This window comes from Uranotaenia lowii, chromosome 1 (genome assembly GCF_029784155.1).
Source record: "Uranotaenia lowii strain MFRU-FL chromosome 1, ASM2978415v1, whole genome shotgun sequence".
NCBI classification, from domain to species: domain Eukaryota; kingdom Metazoa; phylum Arthropoda; class Insecta; order Diptera; family Culicidae; genus Uranotaenia; species Uranotaenia lowii.
In genome coordinates, this window is record NC_073691.1 from 24,748,997 (window position 1) to 24,759,708 (window position 10,712).

At 33.5% G+C, this 10,712-nt stretch overlaps 1 protein-coding gene and 1 long non-coding RNA gene across 2 annotated transcripts in view; one reads left to right on the top strand and one right to left on the bottom strand.

The window, feature by feature from the left end:
* Positions 1-3,925, bottom strand: part of LOC129740062 (high affinity copper uptake protein 1) — a 409,058-nt gene extending 405,133 nt beyond the window's left edge. The window contains exon 1 of the mRNA XM_055731656.1: positions 3,922-3,925. The gene's annotated coding sequence lies outside the window, so the exon portion shown is untranslated. The remainder of the gene's footprint in view (positions 1-3,921) is intronic.
* A 5,456-nt stretch (positions 3,926-9,381) lies between these two features.
* LOC129738591 (uncharacterized) lies at positions 9,382-9,977 on the top strand. Its single transcript, XR_008735563.1, has 2 exons — positions 9,382-9,713; positions 9,771-9,977. It is a non-coding gene; the product is annotated as an uncharacterized LOC129738591 (long non-coding RNA).
* The last annotated feature ends 735 nt before the right edge of the window (positions 9,978-10,712 follow it).

Sequence of the window (10,712 nt, forward strand, 5' to 3'; positions counted from 1 at the left end):
GAAAAAAATGACAAAAATGACAAAAATGACAAAAATGACAAAAATGACAAAAATGACAAAAATGACAAAAATGACAAAAATGACAAAAATGACAAAAATGACAAAAATGACAAAAATGACAAAAATGACAAAAATGACAAAAATGACAAAAATGACAAAAATGACAAAAATGACAAAAATGACAAAAATGACAAAAATGACAAAAATGACAAAAATGACAAAAATGACAAAAATAACAAGAATGACAAAAATGACAAAAATGACAAAAATGACAAAAATGACAAAAATGACAAAAATGACAAAAATGACAAAAATGACAAAAATGACAAAAATGACAAAAATGACAAAAATGACAAAAATGACAAAAATGACAAAAATGACAAAAATGACAAAAATGACAAAAATGACAAAAATGACAAAAATGACAAAAATGACAAAAATGACAAAAATGACAAAAATGACAAAAATGACAAAAATGACAAAAATGACAAAAATGACAAAAATGACAAAAATGACAAAAATGACAAAAATGACAAAAATGACATAAATGACAAAAATGACAAAAATGACAAAAATGATAAAAATGACAAAAATGACAAAAATGACAAAAACGACAAAAATGACAAAAATGACAAAAATGACAAAAATGACAAAAATGACAAAAATGACAAAAATGACAAAAATGACAAAAATGACAAAAAATGACAAAAATGACAAAAATGACATAAATGACAAAAATGACAAAAATGACAATAATGACAAAAATGACAAAAATGACAAAAATGACAAAAATGACAAAAATGACAAAAATGACAAAAATGACAAAAATGACAAAAATGACAAAAATGACAAAAATGACAAAAATGACAAAAATGACAAAAATGACAAAAATGACAAAAATGACAAAAATGACAAAAATGACAAAAATGACAAAAATGACAAAAATGACAAAAATGACAAAAATGACAAAAATGACAAAAATGAAAAAAATGACAAAAATGAAAAAAAATGACAAAAATGACAAAAATGACAAAAATGACAAAAATGACAAAAATGACAAAAATGACAAAAATGACAAAAATGACAAAAATGACAAAAATGACAAAAATGACAAAAATGACAAAAATGACAAAAATGACAAAAATGACAAAAATGACAATAATGACAAAAATGACATAAATGACAAAAATGACAAAAATGACAAAAATGACAAAAATGACAAAAATGACAAAAATGACAAAAATGACATAAATGACAAAAATGACAAAAATGACAAAAATGACAAAAATGATAAAAATGACAAAAATGACAAAAATGACAAAAATGACAAAAATGACAAAAATGACAAAAATGACAAAAATGACAAAAATGACAAAAATGACAAAAATGACAAAAATGACAAAAATGACAAAAATGACAAAAATGACAAAAATGACAAAAATGACAAAAATGACAAAAATGACAAAAATGACAAAAATGACAAAAATGACAAAAATGACAAAAATGACAAAAATGACAAAAATGACAAAAATGACAAAAATGACAAAAATGACAAAAATGACAAAAATGACAAAAATGACAAAAATGACAAAAATGACAAAAATGACAAAAATGACAAAAATGACAAAAAAGACAAAAATGACAAAAATGACAAAAATGACAAAAATGACAAAAATGACAAAAAATACAAAAATGACAAAAATGACAAAAATGACAAAAATGACAAAAATGACAAAAATGACAAAAATGACAAAAATTACAAAAATGACAAAAATGACAAAAATGACAAAAATGACAAAAATGACAAAAATGACAAAAATGACAAAAATGACAAAAATGACAAAAATGACAAAAATGACAAAAATGACAAAAATGACAAAAATGTCAATAATGAAAAAATGAAAAACTGAAGAAAATAACAACATGATATTATGAAGAAAATTTAAAAAGAATCTTTAGCATTTTTCTTTGTCAATTTTTCTATTCTGACCATTTTTACAATTTTTGTTTAAAAATATGACAAATTTTCCCGATTTTATTTGCAAATAGCAGTGAAAATAAATTTTAAAAATAACTGTATGCGAGTTGTACGGAAATGTTTCATTAATGAAGCAAATATGATACTCACATGAGTTTATCGAAAAAATAAGGCAACAAATTAAAATAGATAGAAAGAAATAATACATTAAGACACGAAATCTTTCTATAATAAAAGATTAGGTACATATATGATCGTAACGTAACATGATACCAAAATAGCACAAAAAAACACAGAAATTGTACCAAATATTACAGAAATTAACCTTAAGTAACACGAAACTGGCTCCAAAATAACATAAAAACAGAATAATGACACAAAAGTCACAGAAATGAAGCAATAATGACATGATAATACATGAGACATGAAAAACACCGAATAGATGACGAAAAACTGCAAATAAAATACTCAAATATTTTGGAAAATTTCTGAAAAATTAAACAAAATAAAAAAAAAATATGAGGAAAACCAAAAATAAACATAAATCATACAAAATTTTAACAAACACGACACAAAAATGATTAAAAAAATAATATAAAGGTTAAATGGCGCAAAAGCTATACAAACATTTAAAACAAAAATGATACAAAAAATTATTCAAATTCACACAAAAATTATGCAAAAATAAATAAAAATGATTAAACATGACAGATACACATACGGTTTGGAAAATTAAATCCCAAATGGCCTCCAAATGGCATAAAACAACCCGGAACAGACACAAAAATGTTTTAAAAATGCCACTAAACTGTTGCGAAGATGACACCATCTGGCACAGAAATTATACAAATGTTACACAAAAAGCACTGAAATGAATAAAAAAAAAAACTACACACAAATTAGCTAAGAAATAGCTAAGAAAATCACATCAAATTTGCAGGAAAGTTATACGTAGAAAAATACAGAAATGATGAAAAGAATAAAAACGATTAAAAAATGAACAAAAATATAACAAATAACATTGTTTTGATAATTAAAGATTATTATTTAATCTCTATCCGGACTAGAGTTTCATTTTGACAATATTAGAAAGTTGAGGTTTTGGCTTTTAACGTTTTTCAGGGTATCCAAAAAAGATTTTTTGTTTCGGGATCTCTAAGGATTTAAACAAATCAGTAGTATTGCATCATAACTTTATCACTCCCTGAGAATTAAGGCAAAGAAAACATCATTTTACTTTAAAGTATCAATTAGAGTGTCAAATCACTATTTTTTTTTATTTAACATGAGTTTATAAGGGCTTTTACCTTATACAAAGTACATCTGGCTGATGGTCAATTTTACTACATCTATATATATAAGGTTTGGTTTAGGGAAAGGCAGAAATCGCTATATCTCTCTCCCAATTCAGAACTTATCTGGACAAATTTTAAAATTTTAGAAGCCGTGTAGGGCATATCGATTATGATTTTCTATCAATTTTCAGCTTCGATCATTTGTTTTTTTTTTCATAAGTAATTGTCACTCAAATCACATCAGAAAAACATGCTTCAGAACGAAAGCTACAGATCAGTTATCAAATGCTCAAAAAACATAAATAAGCTGAAGTTGAAAACGAGATTTTTTGCAAAAAGGTTGGAAAAGTAACAGGAAAAGAGAACCTTTGACAGATTTTTTTTAGACTGTGTCATACCAAACATTTTTCTCATGCTCGCAACTGAAAGAAAAATTTTTCGCGAAAAAAACCATCAGAAACAATATTCCAAACACGAGAAAGAATGGAACAATTCAGCTTGAGGGACCGCTTTTGGTCTCCGGATGAAAAGATGGGTAGGTTATTTGCATTTGGTGATTCTAGAGGCCGAGAGAGAGAGCAATGAAACTCATCCTCGACTCCTCTACTTGAGACGATTGCAACAGAAAACAACAGATCATGAGGGCAAGTCATCCGGGGTCTTGATATTGGGAATAGAACACTCAAGGAAGAGGCAGACAGCAGAGACGAAATTATGCTAATCGATTCGACAATATAAATTTTGCTTAGACGCGTGTGCATACGAATGGACATTTACTTGCTCTAGCTTCGAGTCGAGTCTAGACTTCATAAGTAAATAATATCTGCATTCTGAATTAAAAGGTGCAACTTCCTAGATCGACTCAGACGAGACGAAAGGTGTTTCGTTCTCACATTGGCGATCCTGTCAGGGTCAGTTTGTTGATCTCTTGCATTTAAGAACAGTTTGCGAAAACTAGATCGTCAACCAGCATTTCTTGGGTTGACGATCTATCTACAGTAGCTTTCGTAACGGTTGCTTGGATGTTGAGAACCAGCTCGGCTCAATCGACCATGCAGATGATGTCCACATACCAGAAACCCAGCAGCATACGTAGTAGGCCATCATTCATTGGTCATCATCAGATGCCCATATGTATGAATAGTTGCTTGCTAAACCCGAGAAGGCAGATGGGGGTGGCCTACTATGTGATGGAATGCCAAATTATACGTTGAGTTGGGGTCTTTCGTGCGGTGCGGTGAGCTTGCTTGCTTCCTCGAGTAGTTGTGTCTTGTCTCTTCTCGCATTTCCATTCCAAGAGACTCACGTTCACGTTTGAAGATGATTGGAAGACGATGATGGGGAGACAAACAGACAATTTTCGTTTACAGTTGAATTATTCTCCCCTCGCTCGGACCTCCTCGGATGACCATTGATGAACCCCTTCTTCCTTGTCGAAGCTGCTGCTGATCAGCCCGATCAATCGAATGTGATGTGCTGCATCAATCATACATAAACCGAACCAACAAGCCAGCTGCCCATCCAAAGCATTCACCACACTGCTGCCGCAATCTAATCAGCATGAATGAACGATTCGGAAAAGAGAAGACCGAGTGAGGGGATATGAAATGAAAAGGGGGGTCCGAGCACTGCCATAGGGAAGAAGGTAGTTACCAGTTAGTCTCAAATGAGAAAACGGTTATTGGTGGTTTTATGTGTGTGCCCATCGTAGGGTCCCCGCTCCTCCGGATTCGTGATTGGCAAATTCATCATCGATCATCGTTTCTCGATTTGCCTCTCTATCTTGGTCCCCGGCCACTGGAAAGATGGATGATACTTTTGCTGGCCAGTGGAGGCGTTTCATTTCCGCAATTTGTGATTTGTTGTGCCATTTTTTCCCCAGGAAATCTAGTTGGATTCGATCAAATGAAAGTTTTTTTCAAGTATCACTCGAATCAAAATTAAAATTAGGAATCTGAAAGTAGAATTACACATCAGTGAATTCAATCTAATTTTTTTCTCTATTGAAATTAATATGATTTCAGAAATTCTATCATATCTGCCTATTTTGTTATTTTTTATCATTTGAGGCCCTTGGAACCAAAGGGGTATAAGTGACAAATTGGTCGATTTTGAAATAATGATGCCAAACGGTTTTTCATATTTCAAACTACATTTGATTTTTTTTTCGTATTTTTTTTTAATTTTATTTGCATACTTCTACATCCGAAACAAAAATACAAATTCTCGAAAAAATATGGAAAATGGCCGAACACACAAGCTTCTGTGCACTTATACCCCTTTGGCTAAAAGGACCTCATTTTATGTTGACTCAGCTCGATGATAAATGTCTGTGTGTTTGTTGTACATTCTGAATATTTCCATTCAGTTTCCTCGGAATTATGTATTCCGATTCCGCTCAACTTAGGCTAAAATAGTGGAGAATGTATTCATCTGTGGATTTACAAACTGCTACCAATATTTCTAAAGTCAATTAACAAATAAGCGAGTCATTGTAAAACCTAATCTTAATTCAAAGTATTTTCAAACCATCTTAATTCTGATAGTGTTTCTTTTCACAAATCAAAATAAATTTTTCGATCTAGCCCTTTTTTTAATTTTTGATATTGTTGTCAGTTTTGAAGATTTGGGCATTTCTGTGTATTGTGCATGCAGGTTTATCGATCTTGCTCAACTCCAACTGGAACGGTAGTGAATGTTCTTTTGCAGAATCCTTCCCAACTTTCTTTCTTTTCTATTGTTAATTGATCTAATTATTTTGAATATTAAACCAATTCTCAACTAAAACGACTATCAACCATTCTACACCAAAAAAATTTCCACATTTCTTTTGTTTTAACATCCTATTTGTGTCATTTTTTGCTAGATGAGGGCGTGTGAGGTAGCTCAGTTGGCAAGTCAGTTGCTTTCTGAGCCGATGTCCGTGAGTTCTAGCCCAAGATCATACACGCTCATTTATTATTAACCATTTTTGTTTAAAAAGTAACCATTTTATGGTTTTTGCTGTAAAACTGCCAATATGGTTACTTTTTAACGATATTTTTCAAAATGAGTTCAACCATTTTTGAAGTTTTATGGTCAAAACCAAAAAAATGGTTAAAACTGGCGCTAGTTATGTATTTTTTGGCCGCCATATTGAAAGTTACAGAAATGAAAGCCGCTTGTCGTCTTCATCGTTTTTGCAGTGAAAAATCGATTTTTGTTTCGCGAAATTAGAATTTGGAAGAAAAAAGGTAATGCGGTCATTGCGGAAACTTGCGAGCTGTCGAAAGGTAGGTTTTTTTTTAAAATTGTAAAACGAATTACTGCTGCAATTCGATTCGGCTTTTGCTAAAATGTTTTTTTCCCGAACGAAAATGTTACCAGGTTCTCATTTCTTAGCTACCGCAAAGTATTAATCTTCCGACAATAATTTTATTAATAATATTATTTTCTTTCAACATAATCATAATATCGAAACGTTTGATACAACAGATCACCGCAGTCGAAAACGTACGGAAAGCTGAAATTGTGGAACCTCAAGAAAAGTCAGCTCCCTTTAAAAGGACCCAAAAAAAAATCGGCCTTAGAATTGTTACATTGCTACAGGAAGCCTGCGACTATCCCTGGCTCCTTCTTGAATATCGGGGTGTTGAGGCAGTCCTGGACTGGTTCGTTCTTTCTGCGGAACCTTCATTGGATCTGAAAATGCCATCGGAAGGCGAAGCGGTGGACGGTGCCGTGTTGGATTTGCTACAGGTAGCGACGTCAATGAAATTCAACGTCGGCAATCCAATAGAATCGACATCCTTTACGTCCGCACGACTGTGCGCCTTTTGAACTCGTGCGGTGTCAAGTATCAGAAGTTGCTGGGAACAAAACAGGGAATGCAAGCATTCCATAACGCTGGGCTACTGAATACAATCGAAACGGTTCCATTGCAAATCCGCACCACTAAGGATCGTGAATTCGAAGCGAAAAATTTGCTGGAAGAAGTTATCGTTTCGCTACAATCGCAAGGAAAGAACACGTGCAGGTATGGCTTGTTTGTTAATTTTTCAAACTCAAAAATAAATGTTCTTTTTATTTTAGATTATTTATAGAAGCCATCATACTGTGGGCCGAAAATTGTCGCACTGCCGATAGCTTGATAATTCCGTCGATCTTGGACGCTACAAGTTTGTGCAAAAGTTTTACCTTGAACCAGTATCTTTTGCTGGAGGCACTCTCTAGCTATTACTTCGGCAAATCTATGCGCGATCGGAAAATGGATGATGAGAGCCCTTTACTCGAAGCCTCCTGGTTCCGTTTGTTGAATATAAATCATTCCCGTGTAATCAAATCGTTTGACGAAGAAAGATTGTTGAAAACCAAATGCTTCCTAGTGATCCATCTGGTAACGCTGCAAAAATGGTATGACGCAGCCGACAGCGGAGAAAAGATCTTGAAACTACAAAGGTTGTTCCGTATGGTGAGAAAATTTGAATTTTTCCGACTAGGGTAAAACTGTACAAAACGCACCAGCGGGGTAAGATGGCCGATGCCATTATTTCTCAAATATACACTAACCAACGGCTTCAAATGATGTTTCTCTTCATTTATATTGCAGCAAACAAGCTTTTTCATCATTCAAAAGATGAAAAGTTCACAAAAACTACTTCACTTCCTAGAAACAGAAGAATTAATGAAATCAACGTGAAACTTGTTATTTTTCATAAGTAACATATAAGGTTTTATAGTAAAACAGCCTGCGCAATCTTATAAAACTACAGCTTATCGTTTATCCACTCATGTGCTCTTTCGGAAGACTATAAAATTTTTGTTGTATTTTATTAACTTCCTACAAAATTTTATCAAAAATCGTTCAGATGAAAATTGGGGCAGAATGCCCACAAGACCACGTGTTTTACGCTCAAATTTTGAATGCTGTTAACTTTTGAGAAAACCCGAATATCGAAACAAAATGCCATTCTTTTTATTTGCTGACTCCCAAATTACGATAACAATGCATAATTATAACAAATTTCGTCCTTGTTCGAGTTAAAACGGTGCACCAATGTTCGACTCGAAAAAAATTATCGGCCGCCATGTTTGCTACGATATTACCATATCAGTCAAAAAAATTGAATTTCGTTGCCTACTTGAAGGCGTTTTATATATAAGGATATTAAAAAGTGTATTTTGAAAAGCGAAATTTTCGTAGAGTTTAGCAACACTAAATGATTTTTAGCCAAAGGATGGTTAATTTACAAAAATACGATGAACGTGTGATCAAACATTTGATGTTTCAATAATTACATTCCTTATAATCGTTGTTCCATTTCTTACCACTCTTCATGTTTGGTGCGTTCTGTCCACAAGTTTTGGCGTTTTACCCCGCGGTTTGTTTTCTGGCTGTTTAAGTTTTTTACAAAAATATAGTCAAAATCGTGTTTTTATCGTATTTTTTCATTTCGATAATACGTAAATCTGATCCCTGAATCGTCGTCAACTTTCAATTTGGTTCTTAAATGATTGGTATCGCTGTAAATAGCAATTATGCTTAGCTGGTGCGTCTTGTACAGTTTTCCCCTATCTATTATTATACTAAGATTAACTCACTGTTATCCTTTCTCTCGATTGCAGCGAATCAGAGGAAACTAAGCTAATTCGGTTGTGGGGATTGATGACGATTGTAGGGATGGAAATCATGAAGACATCGTCTAACGTTGAAAACCATCTCCTGAAGCTAACTCGCTATCTGCAGAGCCTTTCGAGAGATTTGGAAGGTTGGGTTGAAGGTTTGCTCAGTGCCATGGGAATACGGAAGGACGGCGTCAGTAGCAGACGGAAAATCTTGGCCAAGTGTTTGTGTTGTACAATTTTTCTTCTGTTTGGAGGAATAGTGGAAGCTACGGAAGGACTACTTTCAATCGACACCAACACCCGGTGCCAGGAATATTTACATGCGATGGCAGATCTCAAGCAGACACAGATGAATAAGAAGAACACAGATCTGCACAAAAAATCGTGCCGCCATGAATTTGCGCGTTGTGAACGGAAGTTATACAATCGAAAACATAAAACTAGCCGGAAAAACCCGGTGGTAAGTAATAATTTGGTGTTTTGCGCTGGGGCATTTCTAATTGGCCGTGTGATGTTCGACAACCAATATCAACCCGAAATTTTCGAGCACCAATTGTGTTGGATCCCGACCCCTAAGATGCCACACTCCAGGCTCCATGGCGAATGTACTGAAACTGCAGGTTGACGGGTATTTGGCCCTGACTGTCACGCACGTTGATTGTATGTCATATGCTGTTGCTTCCGTGATGCGGTCCCGAACCCAGCATTGGTTGATGTTCGATCCAGAAAACTTCAGATGGAAGGACAACCCTCGAGCCAAATTTATCGTTATCACCGGGACAATACGTCGGATTTTTTTAAACTGCAAGAGTTGAAACAACTGAAGAATGTTGATTGTATGTCATACTCTCAAATTTTACTAAACAACTAATTAATTGATTATTTCACTACAGATATATGAACGCAATTCCTCCTGCGCCACCTCCTACAATGATGGCTCCACCAGCTGCCGGCGCTAACATTGTCAACCCAGTTCCAATAAAAATGGAATCACCCAAAAAGAACGTCTTTCAGTCAGCCTTTCAATCCGTTGAAAGGCTTTCACTGGTCCAGGCTACTCAACAACAAGCTTCAGGAAACGGTCTGGCAATAAGCAGCTTCTTCCGAGCAAAAATATGTTAATAAGAAAAAACAAATCCTTAACAATAAAAATATGGTTATACCAATTTCGGGGACTATTAGAACAATGTTATTGTTAATTTTAAATTCCGAAAAAAACTTTGATTTTGCCATTAAACGAAAATCAACGATTTTTAGCCTCTCCTCCCTGTTTTACTTTGGTTGAAAAATAACCATTTCCAACTTCTCCGCAATAATTTAATGCGGTTAAAAAATAACCACATTTTCCACTTCTCAAGAGAAGCCAAAGAATGACTTCTATGGAAGAAGTCAAAAAATGACCTCACGCGGAAAGGTGTGAAAATGGTTACTTTTTAACGATAATTGGTTAATGAATTTCGAGCGTGTAGTTGTACCGGATAAGTTTTTCAGTTACTGTCTGCCAACTGCATCGTTGATATAAGTCGCGAATGACATAAAAGTGTTTATACGTCTATAATCGAAACAAAAAAAAACATTTTTTGGCTAGTTACTTTTATAAAAATCCACAGAACATATAAAAATTCAAGCTTAGCTTAGCTAACCTAAAATCTACAGAACATATCAAAAGTTCTAGTTGAAAAACTTGTTCCTAATAAAAATCTTTCTTTTTGAAAATATAGCCAAATCAAGCATTTCTTTTATTTTTCTTATTTATGATAATTCAGGATCATTTTTTAATAATTTTTCAATTGATTTAAATTTTTTTTTGGGTAATTTTGTAGTTATTTTGGATA